Consider the following 12,150-nt stretch of genomic DNA (forward strand, 5'->3'; position numbering starts at 1 on the left):
TTTATCTTTAAATCTACAGTGTAGATTAGTGTATGTTAATAAGTTCCTATATCATTTTACATTATAAATAAATGATTGAAGTTTAATTGAATTAAGTGATTGTCTAATTTAATTAAGAAACAGAGTTGCATAGCTTTAACTCGACATAAGAATCAAATAAAATACTGAACGGCTTTAAACACTTCTGAAACTTAGTTGCACAACTCGAGCTTGAATTGAATTTGACTTCAATTTGTTATAAATTGGATTTATAGAAAACTGGATATAGGATATGTTTTAGGTGGGTATCTAAACCAAGAAGATTCTGTATGATTTTGAATTGCTATTGAATGATTGAGAGACTGATTGAGCAAGGAATAGACTGACTGAATAACCCAATTGATTTTGTTTATATATGAAATTGTGTTTACGTTTCAATTTTAAATACGAATTTTTTATAATTGTGATAAATTTGATTTAAAGCGAATTGTATAGTATAATTCAAATTATCGTGCATTTTGTATACAATTGAATGATTGAAAGACTTATTTACCTAATTACCTAAATGTTTTTTTTTTTTCATTTCTAACCTTAACTTTGCTATAAATTTCGATGGTAGTGAATTTTGTATTTTAATTGAATGATTGACTTACTGACTGAACATCTGATTTAACTAATTGAAAAACTGCGTTTTACATCTCAAGCCAAAATCAGTTATTCATATCTTTTATAGAGAACATATTTCTATAGCTCATATTACGCCCAATCTTGATGATCTGGTGACAATCTTGGGCGTGTGTCTTGCGATTTGAGGCTTATAGCCACGCGATTGTTTTGTTTACATTTTTCGTATCGTTTCGTTTCGTTTGAGAAATTAAAAGTTGTGCAACTTTTATTTTCCATTGAAGGAGGCTGCGTTTCCTTTGCTTTGCTGCCACTCGAAGTGTGCTCCCGTTGAGTATTATATTCCTAAGCAGGTGTAGCTAAGTGTGTGTGTGTGTTTGGGTGTGTGTGTTTGGGTGTGCGTCTCTCTCTCTTTGTTGTGCTCTTAAACAAAAATCAACAGAGGCGAGCAAGGCGGCACAGAAGCCGCAGTCCTTGGCATTAGCCCCACTGAATTGTCCTGGGGGTCTCTCTCTCCCTCCCTCTCTCTCTCTCTCTGTGTGTGCTGGGGAATTGCCATTCCATGAGGGGATTGCAGATTTCGCGCGACTCTGGTGAGCGATAGGAATGGAGGAATGGGGCACAAGGTTAGCGCCCTGTTTGTGCTTGTGCATCATTTGATTAACGTAATTGAATGACACGCCATATGCCAGTCACTCAGTCAGTCACTCAACGGAGTCGTCGCTGCTTCGACTTCCCATTTTCCACTTCCCACTTCTCACTTCCCACTTCGACCTCCACCACACCAAGTGGGAGAGTTAAACGAACTAAGTCGCTAAAAGGCACCAAAGGTGTACGTTAAACTCACACGAGTGCGTATGCTTTTCTTTGTTGCATACCCTGTACAATTGGATCAGGTTTAAAAGAGAGTTTGCTACGACTTTTCTTTCAATTTATATAACTTCAAAATTTGCCATCAAATTATGCAAAAATTTATTAAATGAGTCAAAGGTTCGGCCTGAATACGTTTTCTTCTAATGAATACCACCTGCATTACCTAAACCGGTTGAATTCTAAAACCAAAAAAAAATACAATTTTGCAATTTTTCAAAGCTTTATAACTTTTTGATTCTGCATGATATTCACTTCATTCTTGGCATGCTATTAACTTATTATACTAGAGTCATATTCTGAAAACTTAAGCTCAATTCAAGCGAAAGTATCAGAAATATTTGTCAATTTAGCTTGGTGTGTTATAAAGTTAAGTTTCTTATAAATGACATAGAAATGCATTAATAAATAACCTCAGACTAATGTGTAATGCTTTTAGTGGTTTAATTACTAAAAAAACAATAAAATTATTCGAATTTTTACAAGTTTGTAAAATTTCATAACATTTAAATTCTGCATGATGTTCACTTTATTCTTGACTTATCGTTAACTTTTTATCATATTTCTGTTTTCTGAAAACTTCAGCACAATTCAAGCGAAAGTAACTGAGTTATTTGAACATTTTACTTGACATATTATAAAGTTAAGTTAAATAATAACATAGCATTGAATAAATAACTATTATTGGATTCGAGAAATAACATTTATTTACAAATATTTCTAACAAAGTATCACATTCTCCTAAACTACACATTACAGGGTATTCAGCTAGTTGCTAGCAACTTGAAATGACTTGTGCTTGCTTATGTGTGTGTTTTTTTTTCTTGTTCGCCGCCTGATAAACAATTGACATACGTATCAAGGAGGAGGAGGAGGAGGAGGAGCAAAAGGGAAGCCGAGGCGACAACACATGTCGCAAAATCAATTTTCACCTTTTCACTTGATCAATTTCTTAACGGCAATGAAAAGTTTTTTGCGCCAGCATACAGCAGACGGCAGACGGCAGACGGTTGTGGAATGCCAAGCAGAGGCGCAGAGCAGAGAACGAGACACGTAGAAGGCAGCAGGAAGAGGGGGAGGAGGAGGAGGAAGGCAAGCAGTTGGGGCAGGCACAGATAGCATCATTTGCATTTGCACGCACACGCGACGAGCTGAGATGAAGATGAAGCTGGAGATGGAGATGGAGACAGAGGCGGAGGCACAGAAAATAGGCAAAAGACAGCAGCAGCAGCAGCAGCAGCAGCAGCAGCAGTGTTGCAAGGTGGCACGCACGCATTTGCCATGCCCGTTAACAGTTAGTTGGCGTCGAAGTCGTAGTCGCAGTCGTAGCCAGAGTCAGAGTCGCAGTCGAAGGCGTAGTCATCGTCATCGTCATCGTAGTTGCAGCTTCTCTCACTTTACGTCTCGTTGCGTCCCATTTAAAATTATGCTGAAAAGCAGCACGAAGGAAAGAGGAAGGGCATGGACATGGCCACGGATACGGATACGGATATGGACACGGATAGGAATAGGAATAGGAATAGGGATAGGGATGGGAATAGGGATGGGAATAGGGATGGGAATGGGAATGGAAATAGAGGGACACACTGACAACACTCAAAAGGCCGGAAGCAGCAAATTTTCATTTTATTTATTTTGTAAAGTGCTGCTTTCGCCCCCCTTGCAGAGGGGGAGACGGAGACGGAGACGGGAGCGCAGCACGTGTCATGGTCGTGTCAGTGTAAACTGTTGCCGGTTAACTGTAAAGTGTAAACCGTAAGACCGTAAGGCCGCCGTAAGGCTGTAAATGTAGTCGCTGCGTCGCTGTCTGCTTCAGTTTCAACTTCATTGGCTCAGCATAATTGTTTCCTCTGTTCACAATTTACATGTCCAGCCAAGTCAAGCGACGCTGAGCTGCAACACTGCCGAGTGTCCTTGCATCCTTTTCCACTTCCACTTCCACTTCTACTTCCTCTTTCCTTTCTTTCTCTCTCTCTCTCACTCTGTCTCTCTTTTTCTTTCGCTGTCTGTTGCGTGGAATGCGATCAGCTTTCTGCTCGCTAATTGATTGAGCTGCCTCACTGTCACTGCCACTGATTGTTGCATTGCTTGCATTGATTGACTGATTGACTGATTGATTGATTGAGCGAATGACTTACTGGCCTACTGTTGTGCAATTGGACTACAATCAACTGCTGTTTCTCTCTCGCATAAAAGTGAAAGCTGCATCTTTAATTATGACTTATTCAATTAATCAGTCAGTCAATCGATAAGTCTGTCAATCAGTCAGCGAGTCGGAAAACACACAGCGATGGTGTCACTTTAATGTCCACGGCATCGACACGACCACCGAACATTGAAAGACACGCGGACCTGAAACTCGCGGAAGCCGATTCGCATTCGCACTCTGCCGTAAACGCTTTTCATGTGCCAACAAAAGCAAAATTAACCAGCAGCAACACATAAGCCAAAGTACAAGGCGCTGAACGACTAATAGATACCCTGTTAGTTCACTAAATTTGGGTTTTAAATAATATGCACAAAATTCATTAATTTCATTTGAAAATTTATTAAAGATTGTAAGTTCTGCAATTAAATTACAGAATTTCTTAATTTCTTAATTAAATCAAAGATTTTTAAGGATTACATAAATTCTTGAATTAAATCAAAAAAATTTCTAAATTAAATTGTATTATTTAAGAAATTCTGTAAATTCTTTTTTTTGAGGATTGTTAATTCTTCATGAAATTAAAAAATTTTAAAATTTTTTGTAAAAAGAAATCGTTTTAAAGAATTTATTATGAATTGTTAACTCTTTAAATGAGATTAAAGAATTTTGAAACGTTTTGTTATAAGAATTTCCTACTAAAGATTTTATAAGGAATTGTTAATTGTTCAAATGAAATTAAGGAATTTTTAAATTAAATTTAAAATAATAATTTTCTGTGCTGTGTTAAAAATTAATGTGTAATTCAATACAAAGAAAGAACAATACAACTCTTTAGTCTTAATTTAACATATTCTACTTTTGATAGAGCTTAATTTTCCATTCTACCATGCTACCCGCTATTGCATTTTATGCCTCTAGGGTATTAAAATCGACAACAGCGACAAATTTTGATGTGTTTGGCGTCTTTGCTCGCCACAATATATAGTACAGGACAATATTGTACGCTGTACTTTGGGGGCGATGCTCAGCTCTCGCCGTCTGTCCCAATTTGGAAATGAACTGTAAAGTAATTACAGGAATTATACGACATTTGGTCGCAGCGTTCATATACAAATTAAATGCGCACACAAACACATCTTTACGTGCTTTATAGTGTTCAATTTAATTCACTTTGCAATTTACCTTGCCAAGTTAATTAAGGAATTGTCATGTTAAGTTTAACTGTTGTTGTGTTAAATTAATTAAATGTTAACATGACAATGTTAAGTTGTCCCACAGCTAGGTTAAAGTGCTTTTTAATTACTAAGTAAATTCTGTTAACATATTTTTTGTAGATTGATGTCCTGTCTGCTGTTATTTTAAATAAATGTTAGCATTGTTAGGTAATGATAACATTGGAATGAGAATGTTAACATGTTATCTCACAGATATGTTAAGTTACTGACTAAATTGCTGCTGTTAACATGTTATCTCACAAATATGTTATAATTATGTTATGTTAAGATGGCTGTTAATCTCCTAGCTATGTCAAATTACTAAGTTGATAAGTAAATTCTGTTTTTTTTAATAGATTGATGCTTTGTCTGCTGTTATGTTAAATTAATGTGATGTTAGCATTGTTCATGACATTGACATTGTAATGACAATTGTGTTTACGTGACTTGTATTATCTTTATAAATCATAAATGTTATTTCACGGCTATGTGAAGTTACGGTTAAGTTACTAAGTCAATTTTATTCTATTTCATTGATTGCTGTTCTGTCTGCTGCTATGTAAAATATGTAAAATGCTAACATGACCGTTATCATATTATATGACAGCTATGCTAAATTCATGTTAAGTTAACATAACTGTTAACTTGCTATCTCACAGCTATGTTAAGTTACTGTTCGTTTACTTCTGTAATATTTTATTGAGTAATGTTTAGGTTTTGCAAGTTTTATGGCGCTTACCTGCATCAATGTTGTTCAATGTTCACTCCAAAATTTCCAGGCTTTATTTTGATATAGTACGCTAAAAAAAAACAGAATAATTGAAATTCAAGCTATTAATGTAGGGTTTAAACTTCAAATGCAAGACATAAAAATTATGCTAAATAGATCTACTTAATATTTTGTGTGAACTGCCAACTCACAAGATGTTTTTTTGTGATTGATTGCTGGCTAATGGCACAAATTAGAAGCGTCAAGTGAAGATGTCGTTTAACTGGGCGTTAAGTACACAAATTTATATGTAAATTGAGCTTCGATTGATGGCAAAGAGTTGAGACTACATTAAGTACTATTATATTTGAAATGAAGGGAGTGAGAGAGCTCCTTATTAGAAATACAATTCATGCAAACCAGCCGATGGCAGTGTTTGCTTTGCAATTTTTATCAAAAAAAACTGGATGTTTGTTGTAAGAGTCGACGACGGAATCAGAATTGAAATTGGAGTCAACTTGCACATACACGATTGAAACAGGAGTGGAAGGAGATGGATGAAGAGATGGAGATGGAGAGACACACACATATTATTGGTGAGTCATTCGCATAAAGAGGAGAGGTAGAGAGAGAGTGCTGGATGGATCTATGTAGACGACAGACTGCACGTCAGTCAGTCAGTCAGTCATTCAGTCAGTGAGCTAGTCGAGTCAGTCACTCACTCAATGGAGACATTTCGCGACAGAATGGAACGAAATGGAAATGCTAAGGGGTTGAGGTTTGGCGACTGGATGAGGTTACGAGTATGGTATGTACTATATGTGAATGCTAGAGGAAATGGAAATGGAAATGGGAAATGGAGAAGTCGACGACGATATTCGCCATTACAAATTCAATTACATGCTTAGCTACACTTTAGAGAAATTGAATTTTTATGTGCATTTATATTTAGTATATTTTTGCAACACTCAGAGAGCCGTAACCCGCAGTTGTCCCCCCTCCCGCTATCCCATCCCATAACCCGTTAGTAGTACTCGTATGTTCCATTCCATTCACCTCTTCACGTACTTCAAACTCACACATTTTGCTTGGCAATTTTAGATTCTGGCTGCTGCTGCTGCTGTGGCGGCTGTCAGGCATTTTCATAGTCGCAGGCAGGCGACAGCGTAATCTACACAGAGAGAGAGAGAGGGGGAGGAGGAGGAGGAAGCGAGGCGACTTGGCAATTGAACTGGCCTCGGGGCTAAACGAGCAGCAGTCCCCGAAATTGCAGCAAAGAAGCCATTTCCATTGCAACACACAGGTTGCTACAGATAAAAAGGGGAAATGTAGAGAGACTTGTAGAACCTTGGCTGCAGGTTGGAAGCGACACCTTAATTATGGCACCCAGAGCGAGTGTGTGTGTGTGCGGGTGTGTGTGTGTGTGTGTGTGTGTGTGTGTGCAGCTTAAAGTATCATCGGGTGACAGACAGTTGAGCCACCGCATCCGTATCCGCATTCACATCCGCAACGTTACGGTTGCATGTGTTCCTCCATCGCCATCTCCATCGGCAGCTACCGGCATTCTGCCGACGCCTCTCACAAAGAAGAACTACAGCTGTAGACCGCCTCGAATCTCTCCCTCTCCCTTCCTCTCCTTCTGTGTCTCTTGACAAACTAAATTAGATTTCGGTTTTGTGTATGTCAGCGAGGACAGACTGCCGTCAGCCCCATTGCCATTAGCGTCGAGTTGTGCCCCTCACAGACTTGAGCACGATCTGCACACACGCAAAGCGGTGAAAGGAAAGAGGGGATATGAGGGGACAGGAGGGGACATAAACGTTGTGCCAGCTACCTTCATGTGCTCTGCTCTGCTCTGTTGGCAGGCATTCTTCTACCGACTATTACACGCGATTGTCCTGGCGTCTTTAATTTGCCAGACCATAACTTGAAAGTTGCAACAAAATGCTGCAGCAATTAAGTCAATCAATCAGTCAGACAGTCGGTCGCAAGTATGTCAGGCTGACGGTCAATCAGTCAGTCAGCCTTCATGTAGTTACTCAGACAATCGGTCAGTCGAGCTATCAATCAGTCGGCAGTCAGTCAATCTCTTAGTCATCAGTCAGAGAGTTTATTAGTCAATTATTTATCTTCAATCAATCAATCAATCAGTTAGTCAGTTTAGCAGATAGTCATCAATCAGACAGACAATCACACAATCAATCAGGCAGTCATTATTCAATGAGTTAGTCGGTCAATCAAGCAATTAATCAGTTAGCAGTCAGCAGTCAGTCAGTCAGTCAGTCAGTCAGTCTTCACGTAGTCAATCAGTCAGTCGTGCAATCAATCGATCGGCCGTCAATCCTTCTGTCATCAGTCAGACATATTGTTAACCAATTAGTTATTTTCAATCAGCCAGCAAAAAGTCAATGATTGAGGCAGTCAATCAGACATACATTAAGTACTGAATCAATCAATTGGTCATTAATCAATCAGTTAGTGAATCAAACAGTCAGTCTGCAGTCTGTAAGTCAGACAGTTTATCAATCAATCAGTTATCATCAATCAGTCAATCAGTCACACAGTTTGTCAATCAATCAGTCGGTCAGGGAAAAAGTTGTCAATCATTAGTCAATCCCTTAGTAAATCAGGGAGTTTGTCAATCATGCAGTCAGTCTAGCATTCGATTAGACAGACAATCGCACAATCAATCAGTCGGTCATTAATCAATCAGTTGATGAATCAGGCAGTCGATCAATAATTTTCCGACTATCAACTAGAATTATCCAAATTATTGTCAAACTGTCTCTAAATTCTCTCCATTTCCCACAATTTATCAATCTTGCTTTTCATAAGTAGAATATTCCTTTGATTTGTTCTGTTTTCTTGTTTTCAATTCGTGGCAGTTATTTTAAAGTCGTAGCGACTTTTGCTACCTCTCATCCTTCCCCTTGACCACTACTCTTCCATTTAATGCCCTGCTTCCGTAAAATATTTAAAAGCAGTCAACATAAAGTTGTTCCACAAGCTCCAGTTTTGGTCGTTGCAACTCGATCCGAAAGTCTTGCCAGCATTCTCTATATATTTTACTTAATTTTCTTATTAAGCATATTGTAGAACTTGATATCATTACCTGTTAAAGGAGGCTAATGCCTTGATTTTGGCTTAAAGTTTTTTACGAAACTTGTTCTTCACTTCAGAAAAATTGTCTTATAATATTATATTTACAATATTGACTTTACATAATTCTAGTCTCGGCTTCCATTCAGTTATATTTATGGTATTCAGCTTCCTCAATTTTGTTATGTCTTTTTTAAACCCTTTAAAGCTATGGCAATATTTTACAATGGAGACGAAAATTACAAATCAATCGCAATTGCAATTGCAATCGCAATTTTGTTGCTCTCTTTTTTTGTCTTTTATTCCTCAACTGCTGCAAATTTAATTTTATTATATAGCATGTGTGTGTGTGTGTGTGTGTGTTAATCTGTATAATTTATGCGACAATTGATGCAAAACTGAGTTTCTGGTCAAAAAGAATGAAAGATGCGCAGTGGCTGTTGATGAACATGCCGCTGCCTGCCACATGCCACATGCCACATGCCACTTGCCACTCTTTGGCCCCCTTTCTTTCAGGCTTTCTCCTTGCTTTCGGCTCCGCGGTGCCTTTCATTTGCGTCTCTCAGTTGTCTGCGGGTTCAGGCAACAGCACAGCGTCCGTCCGTCTGCCCGTCTGTCCGTCCGTCCGTCCGTCTGTCTGCTTGCCACAGTCATCGCAGCCTGCCACACAGCAGCAGCATCGTGTGTGTCTGCCCCCTTGTGGCACAGCTCCGCTGCCGTTGCCTTAAACGTGGCATACAAATTGCACTCATTTTAGTTTCTCACGTTTGTTGCATGTTGTACATGACTGCAACGCGCACGCACACACACACACACACACACTACCACACGCTACCACACACTACCACACACACACACACACACAGAGTCGCATGTAGGCCTCTGGTCTGAGCTCTGTGCTCAGTGCTTAGTCTTCACCTTGTGCTCTTCGGCATGCGACAAACGGAAATGTTGCTTTTATGCTTTAAATATGGCAACTTTGTGGTGTCGTCACACACACACACACACACTCACACACATACAAATATACAATGTGTGTGTGGCCCGTGTCGATTGCACGTCGCCTCCTTCGCCCAGAGTCTCTGACACTGTTGCCTGTTGCCTCCTGGTGGCGATGATTCTGTTGCTTCTATTGCTGCCACACAGTCCAACTGTCTGCCTTAGTGTGTGTATGTGTGTGTTCGGGTATGTGTGTGAGTGTGTTCGGGTATGTGTGTGTGTGTGTGTGTTTGAGCGATCGACCATGAAGCCTTCATTATTGCATTTCAATTTCATGATTTTGCGGTTCTTTATGCTCGCTCCTTCACATTCAGACGCGATACCAGGCAGCTTCTCTTCCTCTTCCTCTTCCTCGCTTCCTCCCCGACCGGACTGCGGCATGTGGCATGTGTTTTGCACTGGCCCAAAACTGGTGTCGACACTTTCACAACACATCCTCAGAACCAGAAGCAGAACCAGAGCGAGAGAGTCAGAGTCGAGAGTCAGAGTCAGAGCTAAACCCATCAGAATGGCTTCTGCCTCCATTCGGCAATCGCCTCTGGTCCATTTCTATCTCTCTCTCCCCTCCCTCCATCTCCCTCTCACACTGTCACACTCTGTATTCATTCAAATTTTCAATATGTGTCTCTGTATGTGTGTGCGTGTGTGTCGCTGGTCGTTATCACGCATTTCCTGCCATTTGCATCAGCATCAGCATCGACATCACACACACACAGAGAGAGAGAAAGAGTAAAAGGACTTGGAACAACTCTGACTCCAACTCCAACTCCGTCTCAAAGAGAGGAGCTGCCTTCTTCATCTTTTTTCAGGGACGGGGAAACATGGCAACCGACTTGACCAATTTGCCGTTTTGCGGTCATATCGGATGTTGAGCGAATTATGGCCAGAAAATGCCAGACATGCTCTCGCCTCGTGTCCAACACATTCCCCACATCTCTGATGATCTTTTCCTCAGGCAAAATGCAACAACATAGAGCCACACACACACACAGAGAGAGAAAAAGGGAAACATGTTGGACAAGCCTATATTAACAACAGCAGCCATGTTAACCAAATGAGAGTCGATGCGAACGATGCGAACGAGAACGCTTTCGGTAAGTGCTAAAAACACCTGCAACACAAACTGCAAGTAAGCAACACTGAAGCAACTACTAAAACTGTAAAATAGAGTCGCAAACTCGGAAACTCTGTCAGCTGATAACACTCTAGGGATGGGACAAATGATGCCTTAAAAGGAATACAAAACTACAACATAATGAATTGTTTTTTTTGTTGAAAATTCGCATTTTAAAATGTATCACAATAAAGTAAAATTTAAGAAAACAGAAAAGCTATAAATATGAAAGGAGAAACTTTAAACCAAATGTGAGTAGAAAACAACTAAGAAAGTTCCAGTCGAGTGTGCTCGAATGTGAGATACTCGCTACCCATTTGGAATAAAAGCAAAGTGATATTTATTTTAAAATATACCAAATTACCGATAAGATACTATAAATATATCACATGTATATTTGGTATATTAATAGTACTACTTATGAAATATACCATAAAGTGAAAATATACCAGTACGGTATTAACATTAAAATATACCACAAAAATACTAAGAATATACCAAAGATCTGGTATATTGATATAGTATTCCATTCAATATTTAGCAAAGAGTGCAAACTATACTAGATGGACAGCCAACGTAACTAAGACACAGAAGTGTCGTATTAGTTTTTAAAATATACCAAAATTTAAAATATACTATACAGAGCAAAATATTCCAGATTGGTAGCCAAATATAACTAGTATGTGTTTTCGGGAATTAATTATATATAATATGAACATAAGCAATAGTTAATATTATACCAAAATTTGAGATTCGATTGTTACGATTTGAGGGGGCGAAAATGGGCATGGCAAAAATTTAAAACAAACTTGATTTGCGTGGAAACATAACAAATACTGTCGCAAAAAGTTACAGCTCTAACTCTTATAGTCTCTGAGATCTAGGTGTTCATACGCACAGACGGACGGACAGACAGACGCCTCGGCTATTTAAGTAACTATTTTCAGTTTAAATCTCTTCGAAGACCCTTGGGCATTATTTGGGTAAATATATATGATGGTGAACAACATCTTCTCCCTGAGACACTCTTCGATCTCCTCCGTCTGGTGTTGCGTCAAGCTAATCGTAGCTTAATTATCATTCAACATTTCAATTACAGCTTTCACCAGCATCCACTTTGTTAGGACAATAAAATCTGTGCATCCCCCCGCACCATCCACCGCACCATTCACCGCCCGTCGACTGCCAAAATTTAAGCGTGGAAATTGAGGACAACGAGTGCTCTTATAGTGAGTTAGTTAACTACAACTGTCAGACAATAATTAAATGGTGTCAACTCTGGCAATTGAGCGTCTTCGGGGAGGCGAAACGAATGTTGCCCCAAGAGTAGAGAGGGAAGGGAAGAAAGGGAAGGGAGAGCAGTTCACTCAGTCAGTGTCGAGCTGCAGTTCCC

At 39.3% G+C, this 12,150-nt stretch overlaps 1 protein-coding gene across 3 annotated transcripts in view; it reads left to right on the forward strand.

Annotated features, from left to right (window-relative positions):
- Positions 1 to 12,150, forward strand: part of LOC133847133 (chondroadherin) — a 115,707-nt gene that overhangs the window by 71,468 nt on the left and 32,089 nt on the right. Inside the window, exons 1-2 of one of the 3 annotated variants that reach the window (XM_062281939.1) lie at positions 5,990 to 6,141; positions 10,599 to 10,741. The exons of 1 other annotated variant lie outside the window; for it this stretch is intronic. The gene's annotated coding sequence lies outside the window, so the exon portion shown is untranslated. Of the gene's footprint in view, positions 1 to 5,989; positions 6,142 to 10,598; positions 10,742 to 12,150 lie in introns of those variants that run through there. One more of the 3 variants, XM_062281940.1, reaches the window with a different exon arrangement.

The sequence above is a fragment of the Drosophila sulfurigaster genome, chromosome X (assembly GCF_023558435.1).
Source record: "Drosophila sulfurigaster albostrigata strain 15112-1811.04 chromosome X, ASM2355843v2, whole genome shotgun sequence".
Lineage (NCBI taxonomy): Eukaryota > Metazoa > Arthropoda > Insecta > Diptera > Drosophilidae > Drosophila > Drosophila sulfurigaster.